Genomic DNA, 14,644 nt, shown 5'->3' with positions numbered 1-14,644 from the left:
TGGCACTAACCAGGGGAAGAAAGGAATGTGACCTGGGTCCCCTGAGTTCCTGCACCACAACAGTCATTGTGGACTGCTCTCTTTATCTTCTTTATCTGTTCCTGCAGCACAGGTAAGGTGAACAGTGGGCAACAACTCTCAGGAAGGACACAGTACTCTCAAGCCCCGGGAAATGATGGAAAATCCAATATGAGGGTAAATTCTTCATTGGTGACTTGCTTTCTGTGACCCAGATGGGCTAAGTCCAAGGGGTAGGAAGTCAGGCAGATGCAGGAGAGACAGCTGCCATCACTCCATGACATGTTGCCCAGGTCAGCTCTGCTGGGTTGCATCCCCTTCAGACACCTCCAAAGAGGAAAACTGCACCTGATCCCGGCATCAGCACCAATATGCCTCCATCTCTAGGTAGCTCTTTCACTGGCAAAACCCTCCCAAGGGGCATTTTTCAATGTGCACATCCAAATGTTCTTCCCTGCTTTAAGACTTCTCCAAGCTTAAACAACTTAGTGGCTATAAAACCACTCACAACTTAGAGGAAGCCAAAGACACTGCTCACAGTAAAAGCTACAAAAATTTACCCTCCTTTCCTGCTCTGGGGCAAGGATCTCCCTCCCAGAAAATGACCTGGGCAGAAGAAAGTATGACTTCTTTTGTCCCGAAGTATGAAAGCACTCCATGGGGAGGGAATGGTTCTCACTCACTGCCTAAGTCACTGAAAACTACAAGCCAAATTAGAAATTACCAGTTCTATTCCTCAGGTTCATCAGCCCAGACTGACGGAGTGGGATTAGCACTTCTTATCACCATGTAAATAGAGACGGAGGAAAATTAATCCTGGAAAGAAAAGCAAATCCAGTTAAAACACTTTTGCATGCAAGACTTAGCCTAGAGAGAAGCAATCACTTCAAGTTGAAAAAGTCTACCACCATAAATTAGAAACATGCTCAACTATAAATGGTGAATGCTCAGAAAAGCCTCCTGGATTGGGAGCTGGACCAAGTTCTGAGGGTCCTTGCTCTGTTTCCATGCCTGCTGCTGCTCCATGGGAAGGCCAGCTTGATCTCTTGTGCCCAAAAAGCCATGTAGCCCAGCAGGGTGCAGGAATGGTCCTACTGACCTGGGGCCACTGAGGATTGATAGGAATCCTTCCAAAATATGACAGTTTACTGGGCATGTGTGCTATGAAAACCATCAAGTATGATACATTTATCTTGCATTTCCTCCTTTGAGATGATAGACTGTGGATAGACTTAAGGCCTCCCATTAAGGTTTACTACTTACAGGACACACACCTCTCCTTTTTGTTTGTGCTTTAAGCAGTTATTAATGAACACCCTGAACCGATTATACCCACATCGCAGTGCTCATCTCTCTGAAACCATCGCTGTTGAAACTTGTTTGGCTCCAGATGAGCCTCATTCTCAGGAAAGACACAAATGAAACCACAGTGTCCATGACTGACAGTAATATTTTCAATAATAGCCGAGTGCTGGGCTTCCAAACTTAACAAGTTTTTAATGCCCTCCCTGTGTTGAGCCCAGGTTCATGGCTATTTCTCCTGTTCCCATTAACTCCAACATCAGCTCAAAACACTGCAAAAAACCTCTCTGCAACCATGAGAATAACATATTTGTAACCATTGTGAATGAGAAAAAATACCCCCACATTTCTGATCATCTAAAGCACTAGCAAGAGCTTGTTCATTTCACCAACTAGTGAAAACGCCTCAAAGGGAACAGCTGTTTGTTGTTCAAGGCCAGACTGGACAGGGCTTGGAGCAACCTGGTCTAATGGAAGGTGTCCCTGCACATGGCAGGGGGCTGGAACTGGAAGACCATTAAAGTCCCTTCCAATCCAAATCATTCTAGGATTCTATGAAACACAAGAAGGTGGTTGAAGAAGCATGCCAAGAGACACACATTAGGCATGCATGCTGGAAAGGGCAGCTGGGACAGGGTAGGGGCTGACATTGTGGGGCAGCCGCTAAGCACCACGAACAACACAGATCCCCAGCAGGAATACGGTGAGAGTGCTTTGTAGGGGAGGTTTATGTGAGTAACGTGAGACAACAGGCCCAATTCCTGCTCACTCCTGCTCATTGCAGCTGAATGAAATTATGCTGGTCCATTTGCTCAAAAAAAATAAGGGCTCAGATAAAGCATAATCTCATCATTTCAGACAGTAATATGGAAGTTACCTGTAAGAGGTCTGAATCTCAGACACAAAAGAAGTACTAGAGTAACATATAAAATACCTAATGTGTTCCAGTGGTAAGTCTATCCATAAAAAATGCAGTTGGGAACGTGAACTTCAGGGAAAATCTTACCCAACCGATATCTTCAGCGAAGCTGCAACTGAAAACAACATCTGGGTAGCAAGTTTAAAACCGGTAGATCTGCTGTGCTCCTGTTCTCACAGCCATCATACACTGCTCAAGCTACAAGCTTTTATCCCAGTTCAAAAGGAGCATGTGATCTTATTTGCTACCTTATTGAGATGTCATAGAAGCAAGGTGCTTATCTTAGTCACTGCTGCTATTGTCAGTGCTGTTTTATCAAAACCATCCAGTTGTTTCTCCTCTAGAAGAATGACCCATACAGATGTTTTAATAACTTGTAATAATTTCAGAGGTATGTAGGTATAAGGAAAATCCTTTTTAAAGCAATGTGCTACATTATAAATGCTTGTGAATACACAAACAGATCTATCACAGTTTTTCAGGAAACATTTTTTTTCTATATGGGCTCAAGTTGCAAAAGTTCCACCAAACAAAAGGATTCTTCCCAAGCTTTGAGTGTAAAGCATTACACAGAAACCTTCACACTGTCTTGCCCATAGGTTGTCTGACAACTAAAAACTCCAGGGAAGCCCAACAGGTTTCCTGCCTTGTACAGGTGGCTGCCTTCCCAGCCAGTTTGAATAGCAGTAAGCTGAAGTAAGCTGTTTGATCACTGAGAAGCAACAGGCTATCTGATGCTCACCCAGTCTAAACTGGGAAATGAAGACCAGATTCTCCAATCTCTAGCAGCATCTACCACATCCCACTGCAGTCTGGTTGATGTGAAGTGCAAGGGGCAGAGGAATAAGGCATCCTGGATCTGTCCCAGTAGGACACCCTTAATGAACATGAGAGATGTCCCGAGTCAACACCAGACTTTGAGGCTTTAACAGAATAAATGGCTATAAAACCATTCACAGGCTCAAACACACAGAGAAGCTTTTTGCATGATGCAGCAGGATGGTGAGCTACAAAAAGTCTTAGTAGGAGACACCTAAGGACAAAATATTCTTAACTGGATTAAGCACTTCAGGACTACATTTAGCTAAATGCTTTTTGTCTTGTTATGAGCCAGAGCTAAATATAGTAACCAGAATACTTAAGAATAATTTCATAAGGGTTGTATACACTCCTCAGCCAGATAAGGCACTTAGCACTACTGACAGCAGTGTGTCTGCATGTTAAGAGTATTTTAAATAGCTCCAGATGAAATCTCTTTGACCTTAACTGTATTAACCAGAGGGATCAAAATTTATTTATTGCCTCCTGAAAATCCTCTCGTGCAACGCTTAGAGAGAAGGATTCCTGAACTCTATGGGCAGGTGAAGAGAGAGGACACTTGTTAGTGCTGTGCATTGTTTTTTACCCCACCTACAAGAGGTGAGGATCAGCTTCCTCACAAAGAAATGCACATCCATCACTGCTTAATGCCCTGTGCAATGGGAAAAGCCTTTTTCTTCCCTGGTATGGGGAGTCTCAAAAAACACTCATAGCATTTTAGGGACAAGCTATACTTCAGACCTTTCAAATATCACAGATTTGAAGTTGTTTCCAGGGTTACAAAAAGGGTAATACAGTATGACAGCCTTAACAAGACAAATGGACTTCTCAGACACATGGCTAATAGTAATACTGCTACCTGCAATATCCTGGCACATTTTTAACTGGAAAGAGAATAAGAAAGGGAAATTATTACTATTTTTTTTTCCAGAATTGTCTGAGTTCAGGAGCAATCTAAAACTGCAGCTTTTGACTAAAGACAATGCTTGCTGCAAATCACTGTAATATCAATATTACCTTAGGGTAACTCTTAATGTAGCATCACCTTAGTAAGAATTATCCCCTGAAACCAAGAGTTCCTATGAATGCTTCACTATAGCTTTAATTTAAAGTATTTGGTTATGTCACTGATGGCAAGGCAAAGATCACTCTATGAATGTAATGCTGCACAATTCTTTGTGGCCAGCAACAAATAAAGCTTTCATTGGTCACCTAAAAAGGGTCCCTGAATACAGCTGATTTGATAGGTTTTCCCAACTATACCCACCGGTCTAATAAAAAATATTCTCTATGCATAAAAACTTTGTTGTGCTTGTATTTAAATTTTCCTAACATTTTGCATTTGAGCAGTGTTAGGGAGTCTTCAAATCTACACTGTAGAAAATAATTTAATTATGGAAATGTATTGTGCTAATAATTTCCACAGATTTTACATGCAATGAATTCATCAGAGAGCCCTCAATTACAAGATGCAAGACTTTGTAGCACAATGCAGTCATAAATAAGAGAGTTAATGCATTCTCCAGCAATACGGTTTATATGTCAATATGCAGATGTTTAATTCTTCTTGAGGCAATAGGAGAGCATGACTCTGGTTGACAGCTAAACACTGATTTGATTTTTAAAAGGCAGAATTTAACCTCTTCAGTAAAGTGCTACTGATTCAATTACAAAATGCTAATGGAAATGACATTTGAAAAACCAAACAGTGCCACTGCATCCTTGGGGCTGTTTAGCACAGAAGGGATCACCACCTCTGTTCAGGCACAGGAGCACTGAAGTCCTGCTCCCTGTGCTGTGCCACCCACCTCTGAGCCATTCACCCAGAGCAATGAGGAAAGCCACAGAAGCAGCTCCCACAGCCCTCCACTGCAAAAGTCCTTCTCTTACACTGAGTAACCACCACTGCAGCACAGCTCAGTGTGAAACCGTAACACAGAAATGCAAAGACTGAAACATGCAAAGGAGTTGCATCTGCTTTCTTAGTCTTTTTCTGCTTGCATTTCACCCTCTCCTTTCCTTGCCCTGCCTTGCCTTTTGTTGTTCTTCACTCTTTCCTGCTCTTCTTTGACTTATTGCCCTCACCTAACATCCATTGGTTTGCAGTTCAGAGAATTGGGTCTTTCTTGAGTGTGGTTTCTTTCCATCTTCTTGTTACTTATGTCATCTGCCTTCATCTTTCCATTGCTTTTTCTTCTATGTGTTCTTCACTTTCCCTTTCTCAAAGTGAAAAAACCTGTTAAATGATCTCAGTATTGACAATCAATCAGCCATTTACTTGTGGCTTGTCCAGGCCTGAGGCATGCATGGCTGCCAAACTCTGTTTGAGGACATGCTATCTTAGGGATCATGCTGGTGGGGATCAGATGCACATCTTCAACATAGCTGTCTCCCACACCCCCTTGGTCCAGGCCCAGAAGCACTAGGTCCTGTCCTGCCTGATAGTTCCTAATTTCAGCTTCAGATCCTCTGGAAGAACTGGGATCCTCCCCTCAGCTCAGTGGTGGAGCTGTGCAGCTCCCTCTCTTACAGAAACACCACCCTACATCTCTGCTGAAGGAAATGGTCCAGCGCAGCACATTTGTCTGTGGCAGCTAACACACTCCTGCACTCTTTGGGGCCTGACTGTACCTATATTTTCACACAGCATCTGTTTATTGGAACATGGGTAACAATGGTGAGTGAGTGAGTGAACCAAATAGTCCTTTCCTGTTAATCTGTCAGAAGTGGACTTTTTTGTGCCACTATTGTAACTATTGCATCGCGATGCACTCACCTACAGGATACTCTCTGCTGGTTTATTGAGCTCTAGATTTAGCTTGTTACCTGTGACAGATTTATGACTGCATTCATTAACAGCTTCAAGACAGAAGCTAAGAGATACCCAAAGAAATTGGATTATGGAAAACAATTACACCACAAAAAAGGCTGTATCAGAACACTGTGATTCAGAACAGAAATGAAATACGAAAGAACCAGGAAGGAACAATGGTGTGTCGGTTTTCTTGCTGGGTTGTTGTTTTGGTTTATTTGTTTCGTTGTTTGTTTTTTTTTAACCAGCATTTGCTGTTTTCTGGCAAAGAAAAGGAGAAAAAGGATTAAAAACTATCAGACACTTGGAATGATGATTACTGAAACATTTTGTTCTCTAGGATTTTTGTCAGATTCTGGAGAAAATAGCTGGGTGAGTTTGTTCTGTTCCAGCGAATTACTGAACCTTGCAGGGTAAAGACACAACAGTGTAGAATATTATTTGAAATGTCCCCAGGGTTTCTGTTACATGGGCATGCATTTAATTGATTCTATTAATTTGTCTAATAGCCCCTTAAAATTCTCAAAACATGGCAAAAGGCAGACCCGCTGATTCACAACCCTCAGCAGTACAAACCCATACTTCTGGCACAAGCAGGGTAGGATAAAACTGCACATGCAAATAATGCTGCAGACTTCTGTAGTTTTGGATGAATACATGTGTTCACTTGTAGCTGTTGAGTTACTACAGGACAGGTAAATGTGTGTTGCAGTGTGAAATGATGATATCTAACCTATCAGCACCTGACTCAGTCAGACATAGAGACAAAATATATCCTCAAATAATAACATAGTTTTCCCCTGTGTAGGTGGGAGCAAAGGCTGTTGTTCTCAGTTAATACTTAGCACAAGTTAAGCTGTAGATCTATGTCCAGGAAAGGCACACAGAGTTGAAGAGGAGGCAGCAATACTGAAATCTAACAGTCAGAAGCCTTTTCAACCCAACAGTCTCAAACATTGCCAGAAAGTAAGAACGCTCTCAAAGCTCCGCTTATGGCTGATCCTGATGGTGCAAATGCACGTGTGTGTTGGTGAGGGCACAGACACACATATATAAACACTCTTTGCAAACAAACACTGAGAGCAATTTCTACCAAGGAAAGCAGCGGTGACATTCAGTATGACTCTTGCACCACTCACCTCCTGCTGATGGAAGGTAAGGAACTGTTCCTACTGGGTGCATGCAAAGGGAAGGTGAGCAGAGCTCTCTCTCTCATGCCTCAGGCCACTTTCTATCATGTTCACTTCTCTGGCAAATCACAAAGGATGGGGTGTGTGTGTGTGGGAAGGTTAACCCAATAAATTTCAGCCATGAAAAGAGAGGCTTAACAAGTGAAAAACACCTCCCAAAGCTATTGATTCTGCAGCTTAAACTATAGGGACAGCAGCTGATCATAAACCCACTGCTGAAATCCTGGCTAGTTTCAGGGTTTCATTACAGTAGCTTCAACACTACCAGAGCAAACAGCTTGGAATACTTTTAAAAGAAAGTCTTTGCTGACTTGATGGCATTAGCTTCTGTGCTATGGAGTGGGTGCTGGGAACCCTGACACCCTGTGCGTGGTTTTCAGGGACCACCAGCTGGAGCTTCTCCTTGGATGGTGCTATGTGTTACTCCCACCAAGAGGACATAGTTTTCATCAGCTGTATTTATGGCATTAGTGAGGTCATCAGGTCCTTTTTTCAGTTTTGGATTTTGTTTTGGCAAAGATGTAGACACTAGGACATCAAAGCAGTCTTTTTGGATGTGTTACCCTGAAATCCCTTTTGTAATTCCTTTTCTACCTACTATAGATGAAACTCGTCCCAAGCAGACAGCTACATAAAGTTTAAGTGCCATTAAACTACCTACTTTTATGCCCTATGCTCTCCCTGCACAGAATAAATGTAATTGTTAGACAAGAAAGAAAGTCAGCTAATTAAACTAAACACCTTCTTCTCTAACTTTCTCAGCAAAAGAGCATCCCAGTAACTACCAGTTCATTGAAAGAGGCAATAGTAGCGTTCACGTCCTTAGCTGTTCTCTTTTTCTCCTCAAACAATAATTTTTTCTTTGTTTCTTCTTTGCCTCTTTCAGTCTTGATTATAAAATGTATTTCAGTGCTTGAGAAAGGTACAGATGAGGAGATGAGCACTTGTGCTTTGTGTTTGCTTGTGCCAGATGATGAACTCACAATGCAAAACCAAACGTAAGGCCCGAGGACCGCTTGCCTTGCACAGTAAAAGCACGGCCTTCAACTGGGCCAGAAGTAGGTCCTAAGTGGTTCCAGGACCACACTTCCTAACTGCTCTGCTCCAGTAGGGAGAAAAATGCTGTGTATGACGTGGCCCATTGCCCTGTAAACGTACATCAGCTCACTTCAAAGCCCAGCAGCAACCACAGTCCATCTTGGAGTCGGGATGTGCCTGTGAAAGTGACACACACTCCTATCACCCATGAAAGCCACAGGAGTCTACCTACTCCCTGTCTAATGAAATCAGGACTCTTCCATCACCTGACCAGATGTTTAGCATGGCTGATCCACACCTGCACAGTAGGACTGCCCCTGCACCCAGGCATGCACAGACTGACTGCATGTCACACAAATCAGCCTCCTGGAGGTACGTGGCTTGCTACACCCACGTTGCCCTGTCCACACTCAATGCTATGTCCCTGGATCCCAACTCCAACAAATGGCAACTCAGCTGCTCCTCTGCTGCTGTTGAACAACACATGGGAAGGCAGCTGGGTGGGCTGGAGCAGTACAGACAGTCTGCAGACAGCAGGCTATCCTTGGCTCTGTGATGTCTGTGCTTCCTTAGATCTGCTTGGTCCTCTACACAGTCTGGAAAGCCCTTTGGCTGGTAGAGTGGGAGGACTTAGAAGGTTTCTGGTTCAGCATCCTTTGATTTCTGTTGAACAATGTCTACTTTTTTGATGCTTTGCAAGCAGCTCACTGTCATCCTTTCCTCAAATGCTTTTACATCAGGAAGCCTCGTTACACTCCATAAACAGCTATCCATCCTTGTTGTACAAGTGAGGAAACAGGGGCACACATTTTACTCTCTCTCATTTTACAAGTGTCCCAATTTTGGGAAGCTGAATTTGACAGTTACAGCCTAATTTTCAGTCATGCTGAAACCCAGCATAAGCACCTACAAATAATGTACATTTTGGAAAAGCTCCACCTAAATCATTGACCCAAGGTCACACAGTAGAGTTAAGAAGTGAATCCAGATGTCCCAATGATTAGCTCTGTCTATTGGCATTCAGTCAAGTCTTTCCTCCTACAATAAGCTTCCTGAAGCATCTAAGACTATAGTCTAAGAACTCCCTTAAAGACACAGCACTGATAAGAACTGAGTTTCAAATGAAGGAGGGGAAAAAAACCCAGTTTATTGTTTTTTTCCTCAAGTGAGCACTGGTTGACCAATGGAAGAGCAGCTCAGAGTCATTTGATCTCAAATGTCTTCATATAAATACAAAAATTAAAATAGGGAAGATTCTTCTCCTATTTCAAACAATATATGAATAAAAAATCTGCCTCAGTAATTCTAGACCTGAGTAATTTAACCTGCTCTCTGTTGCAATCTGTTTGCCATGTGTATCACCAGCCTGGAATTTCTGGAACTCAATACATAAGGAAGCTATTCAAAAAAAGGAAATACTACAACATAAGGATTAGAGATAGGTCTGAACCAGACTGAAAGCCGCCCCATACCAGAGAAGAATTCAGCTCCTTTTGCAGAGTTCAGCTTCTTGATTTCAGCCCAAATCTCAACCCCAAATTGCCAAAGCAATGAATTTTCCAGAGCCAGGCCACCTCTCACCTCTGGTTCAGAGACAGAAGAAATAAGAAAACACGTTGAGGAGACCTGCAGTGGTATTACAGCAGAAGTGGAACAGCACAAGCTCTCTGAACAGCTGAACTGCCTTATGGAATAGGGTATTTCAGTTGGAAGGGACCTACAGCGGTCATCTAGGCCAACTGCTAGACCATTTCAGGGCTGAAAATAAAATTAAAGCATGGTATTAAAAGCATTGTCCAGATGTGTCTTAAACATTGACAGGCTTGGGACATCAACCACCTCTCTAGGAAGCCTGTTGCAGTGTTTGACCACCCTCTCAGTAAAGAAATGCTTTCTTATGTCCGGTCTATGTAACGGACCTGTGAGAAAATGAAGAAGAGCTTTAGTAGTTAAAATTCAAAGTCTCCCATGCAAGCTTAGAGTTTTATCTACTTACCCGTGAAGTGAATATCAAAGGATTCACTGTAGCTGAGCTAACTGACCTCATTTTATGTCTTTGGCTTCATGAGTCCAAGTTCAAGCGTAAGAAACTTCTTTACCTTCTTGGTGCATTTAATTCTGAAGCATTCCAGGTATAACGTGCACATAAGTCAAAAGGAATTTAAATGAAGCCCTTACATTTTGAAATCTGTCTTATCCTCATTTGGCTCCAAGAATTTCAGCTGCTTTCCTTAAATGATCTGCTCACATCTGCTCTCCAGCTGAGCCATGTTCATGCCCCACTGACCTTACACTGCCATCTCTGTAATCTTGCAGCTGAGAATAACCAGCAATGCACCAGTCCCTGTAAGCGCCAAGAGCCTCTCAAGAAAGAGGAGGTAGAAAAGAATCAGCCTTTATATAATAGAGAAAAGAAGGATTTCTGAGAAAAACCATTGTTTGACTAAGGTGAGTAATGGGAGCTGCATGCCTCAAGTGCCCTGGTCCAGCTCCCTCAGGCAATGGAAACCGGAGGCGTCAGCATCTTGCAGGATTACACTCTACAACGGCAGCTGGCAGGTATTTTTCTAATAGAGAGCACAGCAGCATTGTTCACACTCATTTGATTCACTCATTTGCTGCTGTTCCTATTCAAACTTGGCTAATCCGATCAAGTTATTTCTTGGCCTGTGCCTTAAAGCTGAATAAGTAAACACCTTTCATAAGCTCTGAGCCCACTTGTTTCAAGTATATGATTAAGGGCTAGACTTGAGCATTATCATGAGAAAACTCATCTCATTATTCAGAATTTCCCAAATCATTCACAGTTGTCATGAAGTGGCACTTTTCCACCCAGTGTTTTACTTCCCACATTACAAACACGTAATACAGTTACAAGGGTCCCAAATACCAAATATACGTTTATATTTTAGCTGTGCTAAAGAACAGCTCTTTGAGCTGAGAATAGCTCATAATGGCACCACTTTGACACTGTGATGCAAAGTATTTTCTGTGGCTACCTCCTCCACAGATGCCTCTTCTTGTTTATTACGAAGAACACACATGATACAGTCACAAATGCATTTTGAACAGTCATTCAATGCTGTATGTGCATTAAGTAATACTAGAAGACTTATGCACCAGAAAAAATGTTGATCCAAGTGCAATTCCATTGTTGTTACACCAAGGATGGACTTGAACTGTTGAAGCTTACAAATTTTTGGTAAGAAGAATTGCTGCCACTTACATTACCGGTATTGTTAATAATAGCAGTGGATTTCTTTCTTTCTTTAAAAAAACCCAGCACACACACTTCACTTTCTCTTCTCTGAAGCACTTCTAACTTGATATCCAGTATTCTCTTTTGCACTGTCTTGCCCCCATCACTTCTCAACTAGCTCCTCAGAAGATGGCTATTTGTTTTGAGAGCTTCAAGAATAAAAGCATATTTAAACAATTAACTGCAATCATATTCACCCTTCTGCAAGGTACCATTGATATGCACTAGAAATATAATGAAAAAGCAAAACTTTCCTTCAGAAAGAAGAAAAGAGAAGATAAACATCCACAGATCCCTCATTACTTTGTTATTGGTTTTAGACTGCAAATATGTCAGTCAGTGGAACACTTTTGTACTAGGTCATTATTGTTTCACATATTATGCACAAAGGCCTCATTTTGTCTTAGATAAGCTATTCACACACATCCTTTTTTCCCCCCTTTCAGTATATTTGCATGGCTGGATGGATAATCAGCCATAATAACAAAATATGACTCAGTGTGACTGAATGTCCACTTGCTTCGGGGATTCTCTTGAAGGTTTGGTTGGGTTTTTTTAACTATTTGAGGCCAGAAAAGATGTTTTCCTCACAGATAATGTTCATGTAAACAGATTTGAGTAAACACAGGCACTCAGGGGAAAGGGAATGGATCCAACAGCATCATGCCTTCTAAGAGGCTCTGGCCTCTTAGCCTCTCTGCCCAGTGCTGCAAAGTCCCTTGTCACCCACTGCAGTGGATTCCTCACTGATGGCAGAAGAACAACACGGGACAGATAACTGGCAACGTCCTACAAGGATGGGCATCCCTGAAATTCAGGACATATGTTTTTTTTCTGGACATCTAAATGCTGTTGATGGATTACAATTGTGCGTGCATGCAAAAGAATTTAAAATACACTTCTTTTCAGATCTGCAAGAGCCCAGTACTAAGAATCTTCCTAGTATGAGCCAAAATCAAGACTTCAGTACAACCAGTAAATTAAACACATGGGCCCACCTCTCGCAAAGGATAACTCTCCTCTACTAAGTAAGTAAATGGCAGCAGCAATGGATACTGCCATTCTGCTGAGCAATGCTGGCTGTACGGATGTGGATGACAAGGACAGTAGATCTGTACCTATAGATTTCTGCGGTCCCTCGTTTTCAAGTAAGAGACTAGGCCAGCTGACAAGGGTGCAGCGTGAGCTCATATCTTACCTGGAATGGAATGAAAAGAACATTGAAGAGCTTGTCCTTTCATTTAGCCAGATCTACTGGCATGTACCTATTTTTAACCACCTGTGTAGTTCTTGGGTGAAAATAGTGGGATTTATTTCTCCTTTCCAGAATTAGGATAAACATGAATTTATTACCTAGCGCTTTTGTGACCAAAGCACCTGAGGCCATGTACCCATATAGTAACAACATCCATAACTGTATTTAACACAAAAAAATTAAGCTAAGAAAACACACATTAAAACCAGCTGATGGAAAGAGCCATAGTGTAAGGTACATTCCTAAAAAAGACATGGGTAAAAAGGGAGCTTGTTTTTGTGATAATCCGACTACGTAATACCACTAAGGCCAGCAAGTTCCCTGACGAACGTCTACACAGTAGCTTGAAGCCAGCAGTGTAAGTTAAAAATGTCCATGACCTTTAGCTGGCAGTCCCAGGTTCCTCAGAATTTCACACCATGTTTGAGAGGCAAATATCATCAGCACTCCCAGCCTCCTCCTTTCATGCACTGCTTTTGTGCATGTCTCCTAAAAATCACAAGCAAACTATACAACAGTTTAGCCAAACCTCAAGCAGGGAAAACATGCAGTTAGGCAAAAGAGAAAAGCTTAATTCCTCCTTTCCTTCCTCTACTCAGCACTTCTGCAAGAGTCCAGTAATAAAATTCCTACCTACTTCACAGAAATTAGCATTATACCCATCCTGATTTCACATTAAAGTTTCTTCCAATTTAATTCAGTTTTGTTTTCAAGAAGTGAGAAGTGCAAAACAAGCAAGAAATTCAAGCCATGTTGTTAATTATTGCTTATGTAGAGCCAAAGCTTCAAAGAACCAGAAGAGTTATCGCATAGCAATTGCATGACAGTGGCACAGAGCACCCAGTCCTGGCTCAGCTCCCAGCCAAGGCCTATGCTCACCACCAAAGCTTAGCATCAGATGGACAGGTGAAAAACTGAGGCAGAGGATGGACATTTTGGTGCTGTCATCTTGCAACCAAAGCCAAAATTAATTCATGTGCCATGATCATGTCCCGGTGGCAAAATCTGCAGCTTTGTGCTCATCCTATGGACAAATGCTGCATGTTGTAAACCAGGATGAAGCTGCTGTGTTTACTAAGGTTAAGCAGGTTTGGGTCTCTTCAGAGGGAGCCCCTGGTTATGATCAGTGCTGTCACAAAGGGTAATCAAGTACCTAAGCTGCTTTCTTCCACACAAAAGTTTAAGTGAATAAGAAATCAGGTACAGGACCACAAAATGCTTCTCCTCAGCCTCAGAAGCTTGTTTACCATTGCCGTAGTAGCTGAATCGCTGAATGAAATGTTTACAACTATTCATGCAATCAAACTCATTTTCCCTAGGAAATAACTGATTAGGTATCTCACATCTGTTCCTGATGATGATTTAAGCCTGTTCTGATCTGTATCGAGACTTGACATGAATGTTAATGTCTCAGAAACAGTCATCCTTAATAGGAGGGTGACAACAAGCTATCCGGGTCTGGTGGCAATTGACTGCAATTGGGAACTTCTGTTTCCACAGGTGAAGGATGACACAATCAACCCACGATTTTCTCCACCTCATGACCTAGGGTTTAGGAAGCCTGGCAGGAGATAGAGAAGAGCTTGACATGAAATTATCTCAAAAATTATCTTACTATCCCTGTCAAAAGTTTTTAATATCTCACAGATGTTTGCTTCCTCTATGCAAAGCAGCAGTCCTGCTCCACCAGGCTCTGGCATTACATGTCATCCTTTCAGCAACGTTTCCCCATCTTAGCTTTTTGACTGAAGCTGCTGCAAGTGTTGCAAAGCTGGGAGGAAAACCAGCTGCCAGTAAAGCTGACTGAGACGATTCCCTAGTAAATCATGATATTCATGTCAGAAAAGACATAAAAATGAATTCCACGTTTTTGCTCAAAAAATAGCTGGTTTATGGGTAAACAGTCAATCAAAGTGCATTGTTAGAGGGAAAAATCTAATGTTTAGTTAATCTGATTTTATTCACCCAGCAATCCTCTTTTCCACAGAACATCTATCATGAGAACTTACAACAAAAAAAAAAAAAAGCATTG

General features: G+C 42.0%; 1 protein-coding gene across 7 annotated transcripts in view; it reads right to left on the bottom strand.

The window, feature by feature from the left end:
• The window catches only part of PASD1 (PAS domain containing repressor 1), a 97,995-nt gene that overhangs the window by 29,384 nt on the left and 53,967 nt on the right, over positions 1-14,644 (bottom strand). For 6 of the 7 annotated variants that reach the window (XM_061357988.1, XM_061357991.1, XM_061357989.1 and 3 more), the window contains exon 2: positions 743-834. The exons of the other annotated variant lie outside the window; for it this stretch is intronic. The gene's annotated coding sequence lies outside the window, so the exon portion shown is untranslated. The remainder of the gene's footprint in view (positions 1-742; positions 835-14,644) is intronic. 7 annotated transcript variants of the gene reach the window in all.

Source organism: Neopsephotus bourkii, unplaced genomic scaffold (genome assembly GCF_033783945.1).
Source record: "Neopsephotus bourkii isolate Nb327-2 ecotype Australia unplaced genomic scaffold, CSIRO-AGI_Nbou_v1 NB_936, whole genome shotgun sequence".
Classification (NCBI taxonomy): domain Eukaryota; kingdom Metazoa; phylum Chordata; class Aves; order Psittaciformes; family Psittacidae; genus Neopsephotus; species Neopsephotus bourkii.
The sequence above is the reverse complement of the archived record's forward strand: the minus strand, read 5'-3'. Positions and strand labels throughout refer to the sequence as shown.